A 21,074-nucleotide genomic window follows, 5' to 3' on the forward strand; every position below is an offset into this window, starting at 1 on the left:
AATAGCCAAGATTGAAACAACTAAAGTGTCAGTTGATGAATGAACAAAGAAATTGTCATACATATATTACCTTACATACACATATTATTTAGCTTTAACCTTTTTCCCATTTGCCCCGAGAATACTTGCCAGTGGTGTTTGTGGCTACAGGTTTACCCTGAGATAACTTTGCCAGGAAATATCTCGCTTTTATTATTATTTTCCCATCATTCTAGTAAATCAACTTTGGAAACAAAAGACATTCTATTTGTAGCATTCTGTTTGTAGTAGTGGTATTTCCATTTACAAAATACAGTAACTCTTGATTGCTAAAAATATCAAATACTAGAAAACATAGCAGTTCTATACATGATATTGACATCATTCTCAAACAGTTGTTGGCCAGAGATTCATTTGATAAAGTAACGTTTTCCAAACCGTAAGATTCTGACGATTAAGACAATTCTGATGTTAATTCTGTTTAGAAATAGCTCTGAGAACAGTTTTTATGTTTTATTTTCACATTGAAAATCAGATTTGCTTCAGCCTCAAAGAGTGGGTTTATGTAAAATTAAATGAGCACTGGCAGTGAGCTACATTTTTTTTTTTTCTAAGTGGGAATTGGTTAAGGAAGTTCTGCCATTTATGACAACATCAACGAACCTGGAAGACATGCCAAGTAAAGTTAAAGTAGGATTCGGAAGAATAATGCATAATCTCAATTCTATATGGAGTATATAAAACTCAATCTCATAGAAACAGATAGTAGAAGGGTGATTATCAGGGGTCACAGGGATGGGAGAAATAGGGAGAAATTGGTCAAAGGGTAAAAATTGCAGCTGTAAGATGAATAAATTCTGGTGACCTAGTGTATAGCATGGTGATATAATAATTATACTCAAAATTCACCAAGAGAGTAAATAAGTATATATGGATATGTTAACTAGCTTGATAATTTTACAAAGTATACATATATTAAAATATCACATTGTACACGTTGAATATACACCCTTTTTATTGGTCAATCACACCTCAATAAAGCTGATAAAAGATGAGTAATTTTTAAAAACCTGAGATTGGCCAACTCTCCATTTCTCTGCCCTGATTTGGTCTATACATGTCATTTTCTGTAATTGTATAGATTTCTCTTTATTTCCATTTGTCTGCTCTAGTGGAAATTTGGATGTGGGCAGGGGAAAGGGCAGGTTTTAATTCCATATCTTCAGATTTCCATTTTGATCCTTAAAAGTCCTCCCCTTTTTTCTCTATTTCTAGGCTAAATCTCAGGACTGGGGCCTCTCAGGTTACTTCAGGTATATCTTGCTTTCAATTTATTTAAATATCTTAGAGATTGACAGATCAGCCCCATCAATGTTAGTTGGATTATAATCTACAAAGGGAATGGTTTCAGTTTGTCTGCATCTACTTGCTTCCTTACTTGCAAATTAGAGGGTATCTTGCAAAAGTTATGTGTTCTGAGACGATTATATACACAAAGACAATTTCTAGGCAAAACCTGAATATCTGATAATCATCACTAAAAATGCAAGTATGTAGAGTGTTTACTTTTGTTAGAATATATAGTTCTTTACATATATCACACCTTAAAATGAAATCTTTTAAGAAGATACAGTTCTGAAATTTCACATTTTACAATTGCAGGAGCTCCGAAGTTTGGAGAATGTATTACAATACAAACATGCTGAGCAATTGTCAGCCTAGAAAACTTGCTGTCAGAGAAAATTAGAAATAGCTTCACACTACCAAATTAAGAAAGGAATTTGGCAATATATTTTGGTTGCTTGCCCAATGTTTAATATCACTTGAGGGAGTGCCTACTTCTAATAAAAAATAAATTTGTAGAGCGAAAGAAAATTTTTATTTATTCCTTTACCAAAAGTAAAAGTATGAATAAAGAATATAGCTGCAGTACGCATTTTTTTTATGAATATAAAAGAATTTTCTCATGTTAACACACTTCATGATTAGTAGATGAGTACCCTTATTTTATTCCTGTCTAACATATCCAAGACATATGCAAGGCCCTGGGTAAGAGTTAAAAAGCTGAAGATTATTTTCAACTGCACGGGAGTAACTAAGAACATACAATGCCTGCAGAGTCAGTTAAACCTCTAAGTGTATCTTCCTGAGCCTTAGTTCCTCATTTGTAAAGTGAAGAAAATACTACCTATGCCAGTGGAGTGTTGTGAGGATTAAATGAGATAATTTATGCAAAACACCCCATGTTTTGCCTCTTATGGAATAGGAGCTCAATGAATGATGAAATTTTTAAATTTTTATAATTGTTTATTAGTATTATTTTTCTGAGTCCATTCCTTTTTCTTTAGTGCCCAAGAAAAGAAACTAAAAGTGAAGGACATATTGGGAATGAGAGAAACTAGCTGTTTTAGCTTTAAAGTGATGTTAAAGCAGAGAATCTAGAACTTTGTCTCTGTTTAGTAATTTTCTGTTCCTAACAAAACATAGTAAAGCTGAAGAAAAGAAAAGCTTTGTAGCATTTTAGAATAACAATAAGTTTACATTACAATCAACCCAATACACCCATGTTGTTTCCATGATTCAACATGGAAAGGGCATCTCAAATTTAACTCCCATAACTTTAGAAATTTTAACAACTAGAGTTGTTTTGTTGTCATATTTTTGATGGATCTGTGTCTATCTGGATGCCCGGTTAATGCAGTGTTGCCCCGTGGTTCTTTCAGAGGTACACGCCCTTTCCGTGAGCATGTACCAGCATAAGGTGCAGACTAGGGGAAGAAAACAGCTTTTGGGAAACCAGACATCAAATTCAGTTCATTGCATTCTTCCCATTTTCCCCATTTTTTGGATCAGAATTGTGGTTTGGATTAAGTTCAGAGGGACAGGTTTTTCAGGAGTCAAATAGTTTATATGATTTCAAGAATTTGTAAGTCCATGAGTTGTTGGCTGCGGTCTTCTTGTCTTTGCCCTTCTTTTCTTGGAAAGTCTAAGTCCTTTCAATGTGGCCAGAGTCTAGCTTCCCTTCGCTGCTGCATCTCTCACCATCTTCCCTTGCCCTCTGTGACTCAGCACTTCTCATCTTCTGTCATTTCTTTAGACTTATGGTTTCTGCTCCTGCATCCAGTCCTTCGCATGTGCTTTCTACATGCTCTTTGCTTTTTCTTGTCTGCTTACCCTTCAGGTCTCGGCTCAGAAGTCACTTTCTTGGCTAGGTCCCCTTCTCTGTGTGTGCACATTTGCATTAGAAGACATAACAGATTGGACCGCAATTGGCTGATTGGCTGCTTACTGTTCTTGTATTCCCGTAATAGAGGAAAACCATGCTCATTTTATGTCTTAAGTGTCAAATATCGTGTCTGGCACATAGGAGAAACTTGGTGAATATTTGCTCAATCAATACATTTGAACTGTATTTTAAAGAACAAAAAGGAGTTTGGGAAAGTACTGGTGGCCCAAATTACAACATAGCTTTTATTTGCCCCTCAGCTGTTCCTAGTTCCTTCTTGCCACATCTTTATAATCTCCTTTTCTGGAATCTGGGTAAAAATTAAGCAAAATATCAAGCACCTTCATAGCAAAGCCTGTTTAATGGTAATGCTAACTTTAATTTACAGTGTAGGTAATGAGAATGCAGAAGAGCTTAGATGTGAAGTCCCAGATTTGGAGTTAAACAAACCCGTGTTTAAATCCACACTTACAGGTGGTGACCCTCAACAAGGTACATGTCTGTGTCAAAGGATTTGCTGGGGACAATTCCATGAGATATTTTATGTGCAGTTGGTTTATTGAACATTACGGGGTCCATAAGGTATGAGTAAGAAGCAACCTATTTTTTTTTTTTCTTTTCATTATTACTTTAAAGTTTTCTTGTTGACTCTTTCGTTTCTCCAGGGTGAAATCCCAAGCAGGTAATCATGAGATTTCTGGTCATTCTTAAGTGTGAATAGGTAGTCTTGTTTTCAGGTACTAAAGAGTCTAGTCCATTCTGATTTCACAACAGTTTCTCATTTAATTCTGAGTTTTTCGAGCTTGGGATAACTTCAGGTTAGGAAAACCACGATGGGGGAAAGAGGTTATAGAGAGCTTCCTCAATATTTTCCCATGTTAGTCCTCCTCCTGTCATTCACTGAGCTGCCTCCGTTCTCACAGGGAAGAGCCTGGGAAAGGGAAGAGAGAGGGAAGGATAGAAAAGTTCTTTTTTGCCAGCATAGCTCCTACCCAGTATTGGTACATTTCTAATGAGACAGAGGCAGATGCAAGTTATTTCTCTCTGGAGCTCTTGTTTGTTTCTCAGAGGATCTCATTTTTGGGAATCTTCCTCCTGCTCTTCCATGATGGAGGTGATATTTTATGGCTGGCTGCTCAACACCCTCCTCAATCCATTTCTATCCACTCCAAACAACTTTCTTGGGAGTGCCTTACTGTCCAAGCCCACCTTTCAGACAGGGTTCCTCTTAAGTTGTCTCATATCTGGCTTCATTCCCCAATGGTACCTCTCTTTTTGTCCTGGAATTTCTAAAATTTCTCAAAGTGCAATGTATTCTTCATCTCTTTCCAGTAAGTGGAGCCAGACTTGAAGACCTTGTTTTACATAATAGAGTTTGGGGAATTATTTTCTACTTTTGATACAGGATTCATAATATATTTGTATTATGACCTTCATTCTAAGTATATCTCTTCTGCCAGGCCAGGGTGCTCTAAGCAGCTTCTGGCCTTTAGATTTTTTGGAGTGGGGAGCAGAGGGGCATAAGTCAGGTATAAGTCAGGTATCAGCCCCAATGTCCCCCAAACTTCAGAGGATATACCCATCAAGATTTCTGAAACCCACCTTACTAGGTTGAAAGGTAGAAGAGGGAAGATATGGTACCGTGAAGTGCTCTTGATAAAGAAATGCTAACACACCAGCATCTCCTCACCAATAAGCAGATTTCCGTGGTTGTTTATGGCCTGGAGGTAGCCCAGTGTTTGCTAATCCTGTTTGCTAGGCCACCTGCTAGGTGGTCTGGTATCTCTTTGGAATATTCGGTACTCATCATTTGGTATCGGGTTACCAGCCAAAATTAACATGATGGGAAAACACCCCATTTGACATCCTGTTGTACATGTAAAATTTACGTATAATATAGTTAATTAATAACTGGTTGTGGTAATTAGCTTGTTATTAAAGCAAAGCAGATGTGTCAGCATCAATTCTATCATTCTGAGTCATTCTCCCTTTTAAGAATGGTGGGAAGATTTAAGAGCTGGATGTTAAATAAAAGATGAAAGAGGACTATGTCTATGCCAGAATCACCACCTCGTCATTTCCCACCCCTGTTATAGAAAGAGATAGCAAGGAAGGATTTTTCTTTACTGAAATATATTGGGATTTTGTATCACATGTTACTTCTTTGATCTGAAATTTCTTTCCATCTTTTTTCTTTTTTCGGCCCATTTGTTTAAAAAAAATGTTTATTTTTTAAGACATAGCAAATGTTTCATCATATTTGGAAGTTTTTTCCAGTTTATCTTTTAGAGGAGATCTACCTTTGTATTCAGATAGTATTCCACATAGGCCTTTATTTTGAGACTTCATATATTACATTCATTAGTGTATTTATGAAATTCTTAAGAGTAAGAACTGTGCCTTATTGCACAAGTTGGAATATGCAAGAAAGCTTCAACTGTAATGTAACATTGGTGGAAATTTTATGGTTATACTAAAATCTATGAGAAATACCAATTTGGTGTTAATAACAGAAATATGTACACATGATTTTAACTGAAACAAATCTATTACATAAATCTGTTTTTAGGTAACATTACCAGATCACCAATATTAAATGTAAAAATTATGCTGAAATTTTTAAAATTTATACTAGATTCTCCTATTTACATAGCACTTAGTACTTTAAAAAGTGCTTGAAATTTCTTGCAGGATTCTCACAATAATTCAAACTCTGAGGCTTACTCTTTATTAGCAACTCATAAATATCCTAAAAATAGACATAAATTCAGTCGTTTTGTGACATGCTATAATGCAGAAACTTGGTTACAAAGTTCTGAGAAAGTGAAACTATAAATTACAATACCATTTATAGCTTTGAAGCAAAAGAATCTTCTCATCTTCTAATGGTAAAGCTACCATTCATCCATTTATTTACTGATTAATTGTTCTTCTATCATAGTGCAAGAACATGGCTTAGATCTATAGAGGATATGAGCATTAATAAAGTTTATCCTTTGCCATCAGGTGTTTGAGATTAAATATGTATATGACATAGACTTACATAATGCACATATTTAGTAGGAAAGATAAAAGACTGAAGGAATATTTTTAAAAGTTCAGTGGAAAGAGAATAATACCACCTCAGGGAATTAAGGAAGATTTTAGAGAAAAGACATTTAAATAGGATCCTGAATAATATAAGCAAGTAAAAAAGAAAGAAAAGAAGCTCCTATTTTGTCAAAGACAAAAATAGAAAGACACAGGTTGAGTTTTGGAAATAATTGGTTGGACTATAAAATATATGACAAGAAGTAGAGGGAGATGAATCTAGAAAGATATTTGAGGCCAGACAGTGAAAGGCCTGGAATATCAAGTGAAGAAATGGATTTTATTTGGTGTTGATGGGGAGCTACTGAAGGATTTTGATTAGGAGAATGTGACAAGTTGGGAGATGGATTCCGTAATCATTTTCACGTTTGGAAAGTGGAAGAAGCATCTGTTAGAGTGATTATAGTTGTACATTTCAGAATTGCCTGAGGCCAGGAGTATGAGACCAGCCCTGCCAATATGGCAAAACCCTGTCTCTACTAAAAATACAAAACTTAGCCAGGCATGGCGATGTGTGCCTGTAATCCCAGCTACTCAGGAGGCTGAGGCAGGAAAATTGCTTGAACCCCGGAGGCAGAGATTGCAGTGAGCTGAGATTGCACCACTGTACTCCAGCCTGCTGGGTGACAGACTCTGTGTCAAAACAATAAATAGATAAAAATAAGAAAGAAAATTGCATTCCTCTTAAAATGCTTTAACAGTTCCCATTGTCTTCAGGGAAAATGAAAACTTTTCAATATGCCTGAGAAGATCCCATGTTTTTTCATTTTTCTTTCTCCGCCTCTCCTCATTTATTGTAATATGAGTGCGCTCTCACTCCTGATACTTTCCCCATGAGAAAAATGCTGCTTCTCTCTTATCTGACTGACTTCAAGAATATGTTTTAACTTTATTAGTTCAGGGAGATTTTTTTCTTCTATAAAACAATAAAATCCACCAGTTATATGTCCCCATAGCACCATGAACTTCTCCTGCTCTGATTGTTATTCCATTTCATTGTAATTAGTTGTTTAATTGTGTATCTTTCCAGTTAGACTGAGTGCTCTGTAGGGGCAGAAACAGCATCTGTCTTATTGAATCATGTGGACACATGTACCTGGGCCATGTTTCAGCACAGTACCTGGGTCATGAAGGTTTCTCTCAAATAGATGTGTGTATATACATGTATCACATGCAGAAAAAAGTCCTGGAGTAGCAGTAAAGAGGGATGTGCTGTTTTATAACTGAAAATGGAGATGTTTACAGAAAATAATTAAGTTACTTGGTAGATTTTTCCTTTTATAAATTAGAGTGACCATGATTTCCGGTGAGGTGAGTCAAATATTATGGTTCGTTCCAAGTCTTTGCTATTGTGAACAGTGCCGCAATAAACATGTGTGCATGTGTCTTTATAATAGAATGATTTATAATCTTTTGGATATATACCCAGTAATGGGATTGCTGGGTCAAATGGTATTTCTATTTCTAGATCCTTGAGGAATCACCACACTGTCTTCCACAATGGTTGAATTAATTTACACTCCCACCAACAGTGTAAAAGTGTTCCTATTTCTCCACATCCTCTCCAGCATCTGTTGTCTCCTGATATTTTAGTGATCGCCATTCTAACTGGTATGAGGTGGTATCTCAATGTGGTTTTGATTTGCATTCTCTAATGACTGGTGATGATGAGCTTTTTTTCATATGTTTGTTGGCTGTGTAATGTTTTCTTTTGAAAAGTGTATGTTTATATCCTTTGCCCACTTTTTGATGGGGTTGTTTTTTCTTGCAAATTTGTTTAAGTTCTCCATAGATTCTGGGTATTAGCCCTTTGTCAGATGGTGTTCTGTTTATTTTTTTGTATTTCTTTTAATTAAAAAAAAATTTTTTTTGTATTTTGGTGTTCTGTTTATTTTTTAAGTATTTTTCTCCTTCTGTTTTATTTTGGATACCCTGTCCTGCCATGTCTCTAAGTTTATTATTTTTCTTTTCAGTGTCTAATCTGTCAGTCAGTGCATTTCTATGTCAAACTTTGCAGTTTCATTTCAGTTCAGTTTTTTTAATCTTCCACTTATCTTTTTATTATACTTACACTTTCCTCCACCTTCTTGAACAAATTGAGTTGTATTTATAATTGCAGTTTTAACAGCCTTGTCCACTAATTCTATCATCTTAGTTATTTCTTTGATTTCCTTGTTACTGACTTGTTATGCTTCATATTTTTCTGGTTCTTTTCATGACTAGTAATGTTTAATTATATACCAGTTATGAGTGTTAGATGATAGATTTTGTTTTCTTTATGTCATAAATTTTAGATAATAAATTTAGTTTTGGGCTATGTTCCATTACACAACTAAGCTACTTAAAAGTTCGTTTTTAAGTTTTGTTTTGTGGGTCCAGAACCGCTTTTAATTTAGGACTAATTTGTCTCAACTCCTGAGGCAAAATACGTTTGAGGGCTCTAATCCAAACACTGGCAAACTTTTTCTCTAGAAGATCAGATAATAAATATTTTATACTTTGTGGGCCAAATGGTCTTTGTTGAAATGGCTTAATTTTGCTATTGCAGCACAAAATCAGTCATAGATCATATGTAAATAAGTGAGTATGGCTGTGTTCCAACAAAATTTTACTCACCAAAAATCAGGCGGCATGCCAGATTTGGCTTGTGGGTCATGTTTTACTGACGCTTACTTTACTTAATGCTGTGGTTTAGGAGATGTTTCCATTGTAGCTGTTGAGAGCATGAACTAGTCCCATCTTTTAGTGAGCCTTGGAGATCATTCTCCCTGCTCCTTTCTAATGCTACTTGCCTTAGCTTCAGGACTTATTTTTCATGCCTATGCGGATCAGTACTTGGTTAAAGTCTTGAGGAAACCCACGGATAATCTCTGATGTTCACTCTCTTCTCTTCAGTAATCTGCCTCATGAATTGAGAATTTCAGCCGACTTTTTTTTTTTTTTGAGACAGAGTCCTGCTCTGTTGCTCAGGCTGGAGCGCGGTGGAGTGATCTTGGCTCACTGCAACCTCACTTGAACCTCCCAGGTTCAAGCTGTTCTCCTGCCTCAGCTTCCCAAGTAGCTGGGACCACAGGCATGCACTACCATGCCTGGCTAGTTTTTTTTATTTTTAGTAGAGATGGGGTTTCACCATGTTGGCCAGGATGGTCTTGAACTCCTGACCTCAGGTGATCCACCTGCCTGTTTCCCACAGTGCTGGGATTACAGGTGTGAGCCACCGTGCCCAGCCTGGACATCTTCTTCAATCATGAAGACCAGGGGAAAGTGCAAACACAGTCTCTCACTACCACGAATTATGCCAGTTGAGTTTCTCACATTTGGGGAAATTGCAGGGGTCAGCGCATCCAGCGTGCATTGATGAGCCTTGCTCTAGGAAAACCACCTTCATGACCACGGTATTTCTCCTGCCATTAAGTGTGAATTCTTAGCCTTCTTATACCCTGACCTCTGCCTCTTCAACTCAGGGAAATACCCAGGTCCTGCTTGGTTTGATCCGTTTTATGCAGCATACTTTCTCCAGGTAGTAAGCTAGAGCAATATTAGGGCTCCTTTACCTTGATTTCTGATTCTTAGGGATCACTGCCATTATTTACTTGTTTTCCGATGTCTGAAAACTGCTCTTTCCTGTATTTTGTCTGCTTTTTCCCTGTTATTTCAAAGTATGTATAAATTTAGTCCCTGTTATTCCATCATGACTTGAAGCATATCACCTCTGCTTTAAAAAGTATTTTATAAGTACTGTTTATTACTTATAAAGTCTCAATTGTTATCCGTATTCCCTTTCTACCTTGATTCCATGGGAATGGATTTTTCTTTTTTGAGATGAAGTCTTGCTCTTGTCTCTCAGGCTGGAGCACAATGGCGCCATCTCAGCTCACTGCAACCTCTGTCTCCCAGGTTCAAGCAATTCTCCTGCCTCAGCCTCCAGAGTAGCTGGGATTACAGGTACCAAGCCTAGCTAATTTCTGTATTTTTAGTAGAGACAGGGTTGCACCATGTTGGCCAGGCTGGTCTCAAACTCCTGACCTCAGGTGATCTGCCTGCAGGTTTTTCTGATTTCCCTTTTGTATATAGTTTACTTATAAAAATAATTAGTTATATCCATATAGATATTGGAACTTGAGCATTATTCACTATGGTAAACATTTTTTAAAATAAAGTTTCTGAATCTTTCAACATTGTTCCCTCTAAGCTTATAAAACCTTTTTATCTGTAAATGGGAATTTTTCTGCCTTGTTTTTACCTCTTACTTTTTTTCCCACTAGCGCATCATCTTAAAACTTATTATGCTAATACTACTCTCGATACCTACAATTTCTTTTTCATATTAATGGATTTTCATTAAGTGACAGGTTATATTATCCCTGATTGTATAAAGGAGTATTTTCTTGTCAAATTTTAGCTTTAGACTGAGAAGGTGGGAGGTTGAGAGGATTTTGGCACAGCTTATACCTTATATTAATAATATAATTTCAAAATTAAAATACAAGTGGCAATGGTTAGAAATCTAAGAGACTAGAAGACAAGCCAGGTTGGTGTTATAATGTGGGCTTCCACACAGGGATGAGAGCAATTACAATGTCTGGGCAGTTAAACATCAAGACACTCTTAGCTGGATGACAGAACAAAGTTGTGATTGGCCTCTTGGTTTTAGTCTGATTGCATCTGTACTAGATCAAGTAGAACTCAGGTATTAGTAATTTGTGGATCATACCCTTTTGTTGTTCACACTTCTGATGTTCTGGGCCCTCCTTTTTGCATCTCTTGTTATTTAGCTGAGATCTGACACAAAAGGGAAAGGGATAGGATGTATCGTCCCATCAGGAGGAAAATAGAATCAGCTATCCTGAGCATTTTAAACCTTTTGGGGTTACATGAGGCATTTCAGCTGCTACATCAACTAAACACTTCATTCAGTCAATGTTTACCACGTATATTGGCCCTCTATATCCATGGGTGTTGCATCTGAGGATTCAAACAACTTAGGATCAAAAATACAGAAAAATAAATGCATATACAATAATAAAAACAATACAATTAAAAGCAATTACGACAATGACTAGCATAACATTTACATTGTTTTAAGTATTATAGGTAGTCTATTGATTTAAAGCACAGAGGAGGATGTTTGCTGGTTATCTGTAAATACTACATCATTTTATGGAAGACACTTGAGCGTCCATGGATTTTTTTCTATCTGCGAGGGTCCTGGAGGCAATCCTCCATGGGTACATAGAGATAAGAGACAATAGAATCACAATAGCTGATTTTGTCTTCCTCCTGATGGGAAGATACATCCCATCCCTTTCTCTTTCTCTTTGTTATCGTATTTCAACAAAATAACAAAAGAAATGCAAAAGGGAGGGTCCAGAACATCAGAAGTGTGAACAAAAGGGTATGATCCACAATTACAAATACCTGAGTCCTATTTGATCTAGTACAGATGGAATCAGACTAAAACCAAGCGCCCAGTCACAACTTTGTTCTGTCATCCAGCTAAGAGTGTCTTGATGTTTAACTGCCCAGACGTTGTAACTGCTCTTATTTCTGTGTGGAAGCCCACATTATAAGGGACAACTGTACTTGTTATTTGCTAAATACTGAGACAATAATGGTTATTACATGTCTTCTAACTTCATAGATATTAGTTAGTAGTGAAAAAGATGGATGTATAAGCAGGTAACTTTACTTATTATCTCTAGTATTAGACGTGTATGTGAGATGCTCAGGATCCCCCTTGAACAATTAGCAAGGCTTGTCCTGACTTCTTTAGTAAATGCATTATCTATGCCTCTGGGAATTTGTATCACACATTGTGTCAATATACTCCCATCTCTGATTACCCATTATCTGCAATTTACTCATAGAAAAGGGCATGCAGCTATTTTATTCTTAAGTAACCAATTTTATTGTTATTTTTGACATTATCGATTAAATCACTTTTACTTTTCCTTGACTCTGTCTTTTAGAAGTAGCACCTTTTAAATATACTTTTAATATTTTACTTTTTGAGTCGCTGAGAAAAAAATATTTCCAATTATGCTTAGCTCTGGAGAACTGATTGCCATTATTAGTAATTTTGCGGCATGAGAGAGATTTTTTATGATTTAATTCCTAGTCATCTAAGGCAGATGTTGATTTAGTAGACACATAACACCAAGTAATTTCAAGACTGATATCAGGCAGTTTTTTATGTTGTCAGCTTATGAACATGTGTGATCCTTCCTCCACTCCCAATTTCTTTTTCTCTTTTTGGGCACATTATCTTAAGTTAATATTCCTCCTTCTGAGGCACAGAAAGGAAAAAGCCAACTTATTGACGGAATTCATATGAAAGCATTAGGATATTTGAGCTGAGTTTCTAATGGGGAAAAATCTCAAGATGCTTATGTTTGCAAGTATCTTTGGAAGCCCGGTACCACAGAAATTTGAGTGTAGAAGGATATGCCCAGGTTTCTTCCAGACAGGTAGTTTTAGAGTGCATATGTGAATTAAAAAATCTGAATTAATAATTACTTTGAGGTAATGAGTCTGTTCTACACAAAGAATGCATGAATTGCTGTGGGGAATCAGATTTATCATTCATCCTAGTATTTGTTTTTTAATAACCTTCCTAAAACCTACCTGGTTGGTGCCACTCCTCACACCGTGCTCAGCTGGAATACATACTCGGTAGTGTACAGTCAGACAAATGAGAGAAGAAATGGACTGAACTGTGCAACTAGAAATTTCAGTGCTAAGAAGTCAGGCAGGCTCTCCATAGTATCAGCTGACATCCATATTTGAGAAGGCTTACTCCAGCAGGTTGAAATTGGCATTAAGGTGTGGGGAACAGGGGCATCTGAAGTCCAATGGCAAGCAACTGAAGGTTTTGGGAGCGAGACCAGCTCTTCAGGGGGATTTCAAGAATGTAGGACTGAGTAAGCTGGAGTCAGGGAATAAAAAGCATAGTATCCAAGATGCGATCAGCAGACTGAGAACTTGGGCTAGAGGAAGGCTAATTTATGTATAATAGGGAGGTTGGGGGAGGAAAGAATGTACAAATAGGAACAGAGCTCCCTTAGAAATACCAGATACCTTGGGAGGCCGAGGCGGGTGGATCACGAGGTCAATAGATTGAGACCATCCTGGTCAACATGGTGAAACCCCGTCTCTACTAAAAATACAAAAAATTAGCTGGGCATGGTGGCATATGCCTGTAGTCCCAGCTACTTGGGAGGCTGAGGCAGGAGAATTGCCTGAACCCAGGAGGCGGAGGTTGCGGGGAGCTGAGATCGCACCATTGCACTCCAGCCTGGGTAACAAGAGCGAAACTCCGTCTCAAAAAAAAAATACCAGATACCATTTGATGAGAGTGAGGCTACCTCCAGTCGCTGCTGATGTTGTACTGTCATTCTAGTACGGGCTTAGAAGACTAACCAGGGCTCGGCCTGCAAAGGTGAAGGTAAAGCAGCCCAAAGTTGACTCTTGGTGTTCAAGTTAAAAAAAAAAAAAAGGGCTTATTCTAGTGTCTAATTTCCCTCATATTCCTACATGAGGATTAAATTAATAAATATCAGTAAGGCCTTTTCCAGCTCCAAACATCCATAATTTAGGGTTACTTTCTGTCTTATATACATATGTGTGTGTGTGTGTGTGTGTGTGTGTGTGTGTGTGAGAAAGAGAGAGAGAGACAATGTGTCTGTGTAATATTACATAATAGATATCATAGATACCTAGAACTACAAGATACCTTACTGATATTTATTAGTTTCATATATATATAAAAGTTTCATATGATATAAAAGTTATATATCCTTTTATATATAAATATATTTATAAAGTGTATATGTGTGTGTCCACATACACACATATATAAAGAGAATTACATCATTTACATTAAGAAATACATTTTAAGTCAGTCCACTCCATAAGAGGTTTTTATGCCAGGAATCTTTGGCATTATCACTTCTTGCCTGTCCCTAGCCTGCCTTGTTTTCATTCAAGAATATGATTTAGTACCTACTACATTTTAAGCATAGGACTAGGCTCCAGGATGCAAAGATAAACAAAATATGGCCATTATTTAGGTCTTGCAACCAATAGGCACAAAAGGGTTTGATTCTTCTCCATGTCTAGACCAGATGGGCCTCCTTAATCTATAATTAAAGCATCTGCTGATGTTGCCAGAAGACCAGCAGTTTTGTGGCCCAATGCTAGACCAAGCACTTCAAGGTGCCAAACAGATGCTTATTCCAGATAATATTCATGTTTGGTGATTTGGACTGATGATATTTTCCTGGATGGGGAAATCCTTCCTTCTTAGTAAATGTGTCCTGCTTTCACCCAAAACGTGTCCCTGTTTGCTGCCTTCTCTTGGCTGAAAGTTCCCAGAATGCCATGTGGTTTTAACAAGAGATGTGCTGAACAAAATAAATAATTATACTTTTGTTTCTAGGCTGGGGGGTAAAAAAGAGGATAAACATGTTGTCTCATAATAGTTAAACTCACATTCATCCTACATATATGATTTTTTGGGGTATTTGATTACTGCGTTCTTCAGAATGAAGATTAAGACATATCAGGGTTAAATTAGAGAAGAATAATGATAAAGAATCTGAGATTTATTATAGGGTTCAGATCTTTTGCAGTGGTGGGAGCTGATGAAGGAGTCTGTGCAATCCTGGTATCTTGAGTCTGGGTTGAGCCAGAAATAATTATGAATTAAGAGAGTGAGAGATGAGGAAAAGAGCTGAGCATGTACAGGAGCAAGAAAAAACAGAACCAGAAAGGATGAACCCATTAGAATAAACTGAAACCCATGTCTGTCTGTCATCGCCTTGGACTCTCCTCAGGGGTTACCTGCAGGAGAAGCAGGCTCCCTTTGCCACGGGGCTGCACATATGCTGTTATCTCAGGACTCAGGGCACCAGAAGAATACCTAGGAAGGGTCAGGAGATAAAGTGGGTTCAGGTGTTGCTCCACACTAATGGTGATCCCTCAGATGAATGATCACGTATGGGCTGCAGTGGCGCACTCACAGTGACTTTTATAGAATGACAGCATGGCTGTGGTCCTATTTCCACTTTACAGATTTGTGCAAATATTGGCCAACTCTTACCCAGCACCACGTGAGAACAGAATTCTAGGAAATGCAATTTCAGTTTAGCTAAATTGATATAGAACAAAGCCATCACTTTCACCAATTGTCAAATTGTTATACCTACACACTTCTTTTGATCATATTTAACTTTCAAATAAAGACAGTACTAAAATCATGTTTTTACGTAAAAGGTAACTATCTCATGCACAACTGAGAACACACTAACTTCCTCCCCAAAGATACAAAATTATGTTTCTATCTTTGATACTCTTTTCTCACTGAATCCCTTTCCCCTTTAATGCCCTAGAGTTTTCATCCTGGGATATGGATTGATTACTATTAACACATTTTTTGTTATACGGTAGGGAAATGGGGGGAAAGGAAGCAAAAAAGAATTAGTTGAAATATACACAATTATATTTACATCAAAATAAGAAAAATATCATATCTGCAATGGGGCATGTAGCTGTTACTCATAACTTTCTTACTGTACTGCTCATTTTTTCCCCCTCAAGTCAGTTGGTAGGGTGATTGTAGCCTTTATTGTTGAAGTGTCTCAGCCAGCAGTCTTGCTTCCTGTTAGATTGCTGAAAACTTCCCCTGACTTTAATTATGGCATATGGGAGGAATATCACATCATCCCAGGAGATCTCCTATTTACCTACTCCTCAGTATCCCCATTGTGTTATAGTAATTCTATTTTCCATTGTCAGAATTAGAACCAAAGTCAGAGTCAGAATCTATTATTCAGCCAGTATAGTAGTTTTCTTTTTTGCCTGTGGATGCACTGAAGTGAGGAAGTCAAAGTGGACAGATGGCAGTTTGAAACTTTCTGTTCAATAGAAGATTGCTGTGCCTTCAGGCAAATGCACACCTTCTTGGTAATGAAAACCTGTAGCCCTGCAGAACTTAAAGTCATAAGGATGTGATAGAGATATTTTGTTCATGGATGGCTCATTAGAGGTAATAGTTTGAGGAGCTATTCCTACCTGTTGATGCCCAGATCCATGAATCTTGGCAATAGGAGACTAGCACCATATGTTGGCCACTGATTTAGGGCATGTATCATATCTTAGTGACATTACCCAAGTCCTGCAGGTGTTATCCAGCTGACACCATGATTGAATCTTCAAAAGGCCATTTTACTATTCTGTCAGATTTTAGGGTGATAGAAACATTTTAAGGCTTGTGAATTCCATGAGTGTGGGCTCATTGCCACACTTACATTGTATAAAGTGAGTGCTTTGGTCAGAAGGCATCATATCGTGACTGTGAAGAAAGCAATTTAGAAGCTCATGAATGGTGGTGTTGGCAGAAGTGATACAGTCAAGAAGGCAGGTTCAAATCCAGAATAAGTATCTGCTTTCCAGTGAGAGCAAAATGCTGCCCTTCTATGATGGGAGTAGTCCAGTGTAACCAGCCTGGTAGTTGGCTAATCCTCACTGGGAATGCCATAGCGGGGGTTATCATTGGTCTCACAGTTGGACATTTTCACGAGGTCAGCTTTGGTGAGTGATTCCATGTTGCTAATCTCTATCATGCTACAACAGCCACTTTGTTGATCAGCCCACTAGGCAAGGACAGTGGTGGTTGGGAAAAGAGTCTGATTGATGTCCATAAAAAAGGTAATTTTATCCACCTGATTATTAAGGTCTTCCTCTGCTGGGGGCATTCTTTTGGCAATCATTTTCAAGTGTCTTTACACTCTTCCCACTTGGAGAGTTTCTCCACATATTTCTTCTCAAGATCCCCCGAGGGCTTATTTTCCAATCTTGTTTTTTCTTAGTCCCTAAAGTCCAACTAAACCATTGGCCACTGTGCTTCAGTCATACTTCTGGCCACCTCTATGACTTCAAGATGTGCTTAAATTTTTTCTCTTATACCACTTTATTTGCTTACAGAATGCTAAATTTTCAGCTTTGTAGGTCAAACAACCCCAAAATATGATGGGCAGCTCAAGTTGCATGGTGATTTAAAAGTCCATGGCTAAGCATTCCTTCTCTACCAGGGCCCAGTAGTAAGCCAGAAGCTGTTTCTCCAGGAAAAAGATGGTGTAATTTTGTTTCAGAATCCTAAAAATCTGCAGTGTGATTACCTAGAGATTCTTGCCAAATGCCTATCTGCCTCAGACATTTCAAGCACCATCAGATCTGCTGGGTCATACAGCCTTACTGACAGAACAGCTTGCTTGACAGCTGGACAGGTGCAGAGTGTTTTCTTATTCTGCTCCTCACTCAGTATGCTGACAAATAAAAAAAAAAAATCTGAGCTTGGGCTTGTGGCCAAAACTGATCTTTTAAAATTCAGTAGGTTACGGAATACCTTATGAAGCCTTTAGAAAAATAGCTAATAGTTTTTCCTTGCGAATGAAATAAAGTTTTTTTTTTTTCCCCTGATAACTTGGAGAGTTCTGCTTTTATTAGAGTTTTTTTAGTTTGCTACTAACTAAAACCCTTAGAGCATTTTTAAAGATGTCCTTAGGCCTGTGTAGTAATCCTAATCATGGGCATGTGGTTAATCCTTTAAATTTGTTGAATTACTGCATAAGCAAAGAATAAGCCAATAAATACTTAAGAGACAAATGTTCATGTTGCACAAATAGGTAGACGGTATGGATTCAGTGTATATAGGATGGTTTATATAAACACTGATACCCTTAGATACCTAAAGAAATTATTCAGGTTTTTTGAAATTTATAATTTGTGTTCTGTTATACGGAATGAATGTGAAAGATTATGTATATGTATGTGTACATACATATATATATATTTTTTTCTTTTTTGAGATAGAGTCTTGCTCTGTCGCCCAGGCTGGAATGCAGTGACGTGATATTCGCTCACTGCAACCTCTGCCTCCAGGATTCAAGAGATTCCTCTGCCTCAGCCTCCCGAGTAGCTGGGATTACAGGCACACACCACCACATTTGGCTAATTTTTGTACTTTTAGTAAAGATGGGGTTTCACCATATTGGCCAGGCTGGTCTCAAATTCCTGAGCTTGTGATCCACCTGCCTTGACCTCTGGAAGTGCTGGGATTACAGGCATTAGCCACCATGCCCAGCGTGTTTATATATTTTGAATTTTATTTTCCAAACAGTTTTAGATTTACAAAAAGGTCCCAAGATAGTAGAGAGTTTCCATACACCCTACATACAATTTCCTCTCTTATTAATATCTGTCATTACTATGGTATGTTTGTCACAACTAGTAAACAAATATGGATACATTATTCCTAACTAATGTTCATATTTTTTAAAGATTTACTTAGGTTTTTTTAAACCTAGTGTTGCCTTTTTTTTGGTTACAAAATCCCCTTGAGAATACTGCATTACATTTAGTCATCATGTCTTCTTGGTTTCTCTTGGCTGTGTCAGTGTCTCAGTTTCTTTGTTTCTGATAACTTTGAAAGTTTTGAGACATCCTGCTCAGGTATTCGCTAAAATGTCCATCAGTTGGAATTCATCTGATATCTGTCTCATAATTAGATTGGGATTCTGTGTTCTTGGGAGGAATACCAGAGATAAAGTGCCATTTTCATCACATTATATCAAGTTCAAGGACATATACTATCAACATGACTTACCGCTATCATATTAACCTTGATTACTGGGCTGAGACAGTGTCATATTTCTCTACTCTTACACTGTTTCTTCCCCCACTTGCTGTACTCCACTCTTGGGGAGGAAGTCACTATGCAGAATCCACATGTAAGGCATAGGGAGTTATGCTTCCCATTTGATGGTGGAGGATCTACATAAATTATTTGGGATTCTTCTGCATGGGAGATGTCTCTTCTCCTTCTATTTATTTATTCATTCATTTAAGATGAATTCATGATTCATTTATTTAAATCAGTGTGTAGTCATGAATATTTATACTTGGGGTTATAATCTAATACCATCTTTTGTTCAAATTGTCTCAGGTTTGACCGTTGTTGGCTTTTGTGTTCTTTTATATACCATAATCCTTATGGGTTCATTTGAGCACTTCCTTACCTTCTGTCCCTGCAAGATGCTCTGGTCTCATCTTGTATATTTCCTGCCTCAGTCCTAAAATCAACCATTTTTCCAAGGAGTCTTCATAATAGAGAATGACATTTTTATTGGAGAATGGTATTGGAAACCACAAGATCTGGATGCTAGGTGTACTCATTACAATTTGGGTGTCATTGCCTTTAGGTTTTCTCAGCTGACAAAGCAAGAACATACATGTGTGTTTACTATCCAATCTATATCTATCTATATTTTTTCAGTATTACTGTATGTAATCATTTGCATTTATATTAAGCTAAACATAAGCTTATACTAATGTCTCTATACCTTGCTTATCTGTACATACCTATTCCAAAATATGAGAAACTTGACTTCTACCTGCTATCATAAATTCACTTAATTGTTCTATTCCAGCATATGTTTATAATGGTTTGGAATTGTTAACCCGTATTTTCATGGGAAACAACTTTATCAACTAGAGTGCAGTGCTTCTGCACACTTTGCCTTGCTTTACTCTAAGTTGCTCAAGTCAGCACTTTGCCCCATCCCATCAGTGAGATTATTTTATACATTTGTAGTACAATTGATTCTTTTGTGACTACTTCCATCCTAGGATTCCTCAACCTCCTAAATGATATTTAAATTTTTGCATACATTAAGGCTCAATTTCTGTGCCATAAAGTTTAATCTGTTTTGACAAATGCATAGTGTCATCTGTCCACAATTACAGTATTACAAAGAATGCTTTACTGCTCTGAAAAAAAAATCCCTGTGCTTCACCTATTCAACTTTGTTTTCCCCTAATCTGCTGGCAATCGCCGATCAGTTAACTGTTTCTACTGCTGTGGCTTCCCTAGAATGTCATTTAAATGGAATCATACAGACTTTTAGACTGATTGCTTTTAGTCAACAATATGCATTTAAGATTCATTTATGATTTTACATGGCTTTTACAGTGTAATAACTGTATTTTCTAGTTTCTCTGTGTTTGATACATTGATATCTTGAGATCCTGGAGACCCTGGAGGAACTGTCCCTCCCAGAGCAAGCTAATTCCTAGACATAGCAGGTCAGTCTTTACCTTTCATGTGAAAACTAACTAAACTAGAGCCTATGACCCCCAGTGTCCCTCTTTATCCCCTTACATTACAAGCTACAATCTCTCTGTTCTAATCATTCTAGGGCAAGGTAATTTAGGTCTATAATCCACTTGGGTTAATTTTTGTGAAAGGTAAAAGGTGTTGGTTTATGTTCTTTTCTTTCCCTCCCTTTTTTTTTTTGCATATGAGTGTCTTGTTGTTCTAGCAACCTTTCCGTTCTTTTCTTTACTGAAAAGCCATTTTTTTCTTTACTGTATTGCCTTTACACTTTTGTCAAAGATTATTTAGCTAAATTTGTCTGGATCTATTTCTGTACTCTCTGTTATGTTTCACTGATCTATGTGTCTGTTTTCCTTAATGATTGCACACTGTATCTGTATTTTAACTTTATAGTAACTTTTGAAACTGAATAATATGTGTCATCCAGCTTTGTTTTTCTTGTTTAGGGTTGTGTTGGCTCTTCCTTGCATTTTGATTTTTCATGTAAAGTTTCAAATTATTTTGTCGATATCCAAACATAATTTGCTAGAATTTTGATTGTGATTGTGTTGACTCTATAGATCAAGTTGAGACAAACTGCTGTCTTAATGCTATTGACTCTATTAA

General features: G+C 37.1%; 1 long non-coding RNA gene and 1 other non-coding gene across 2 annotated transcripts in view; one reads left to right on the top strand and one right to left on the bottom strand.

Annotated features, from left to right (window-relative positions):
* The window catches only part of LOC105705324 (uncharacterized), a 194,517-nt gene that overhangs the window by 45,417 nt on the left and 128,026 nt on the right, over window positions 1–21,074 (top strand). The window lies entirely within an intron of this gene.
* LOC135271483 (U1 spliceosomal RNA) lies at window positions 9,551–9,713 on the bottom strand. The gene has a single exon (XR_010339649.1). It is a non-coding gene; the product is annotated as a U1 spliceosomal RNA (small nuclear RNA).

Source organism: Aotus nancymaae, unplaced genomic scaffold (genome assembly GCF_030222135.1).
Source record: "Aotus nancymaae isolate 86718 unplaced genomic scaffold, 86718_ANA_hifiasm-v0.15.2.pri h1tg000079l, whole genome shotgun sequence".
NCBI classification, from domain to species: Eukaryota; Metazoa; Chordata; class Mammalia; order Primates; family Aotidae; genus Aotus; species Aotus nancymaae.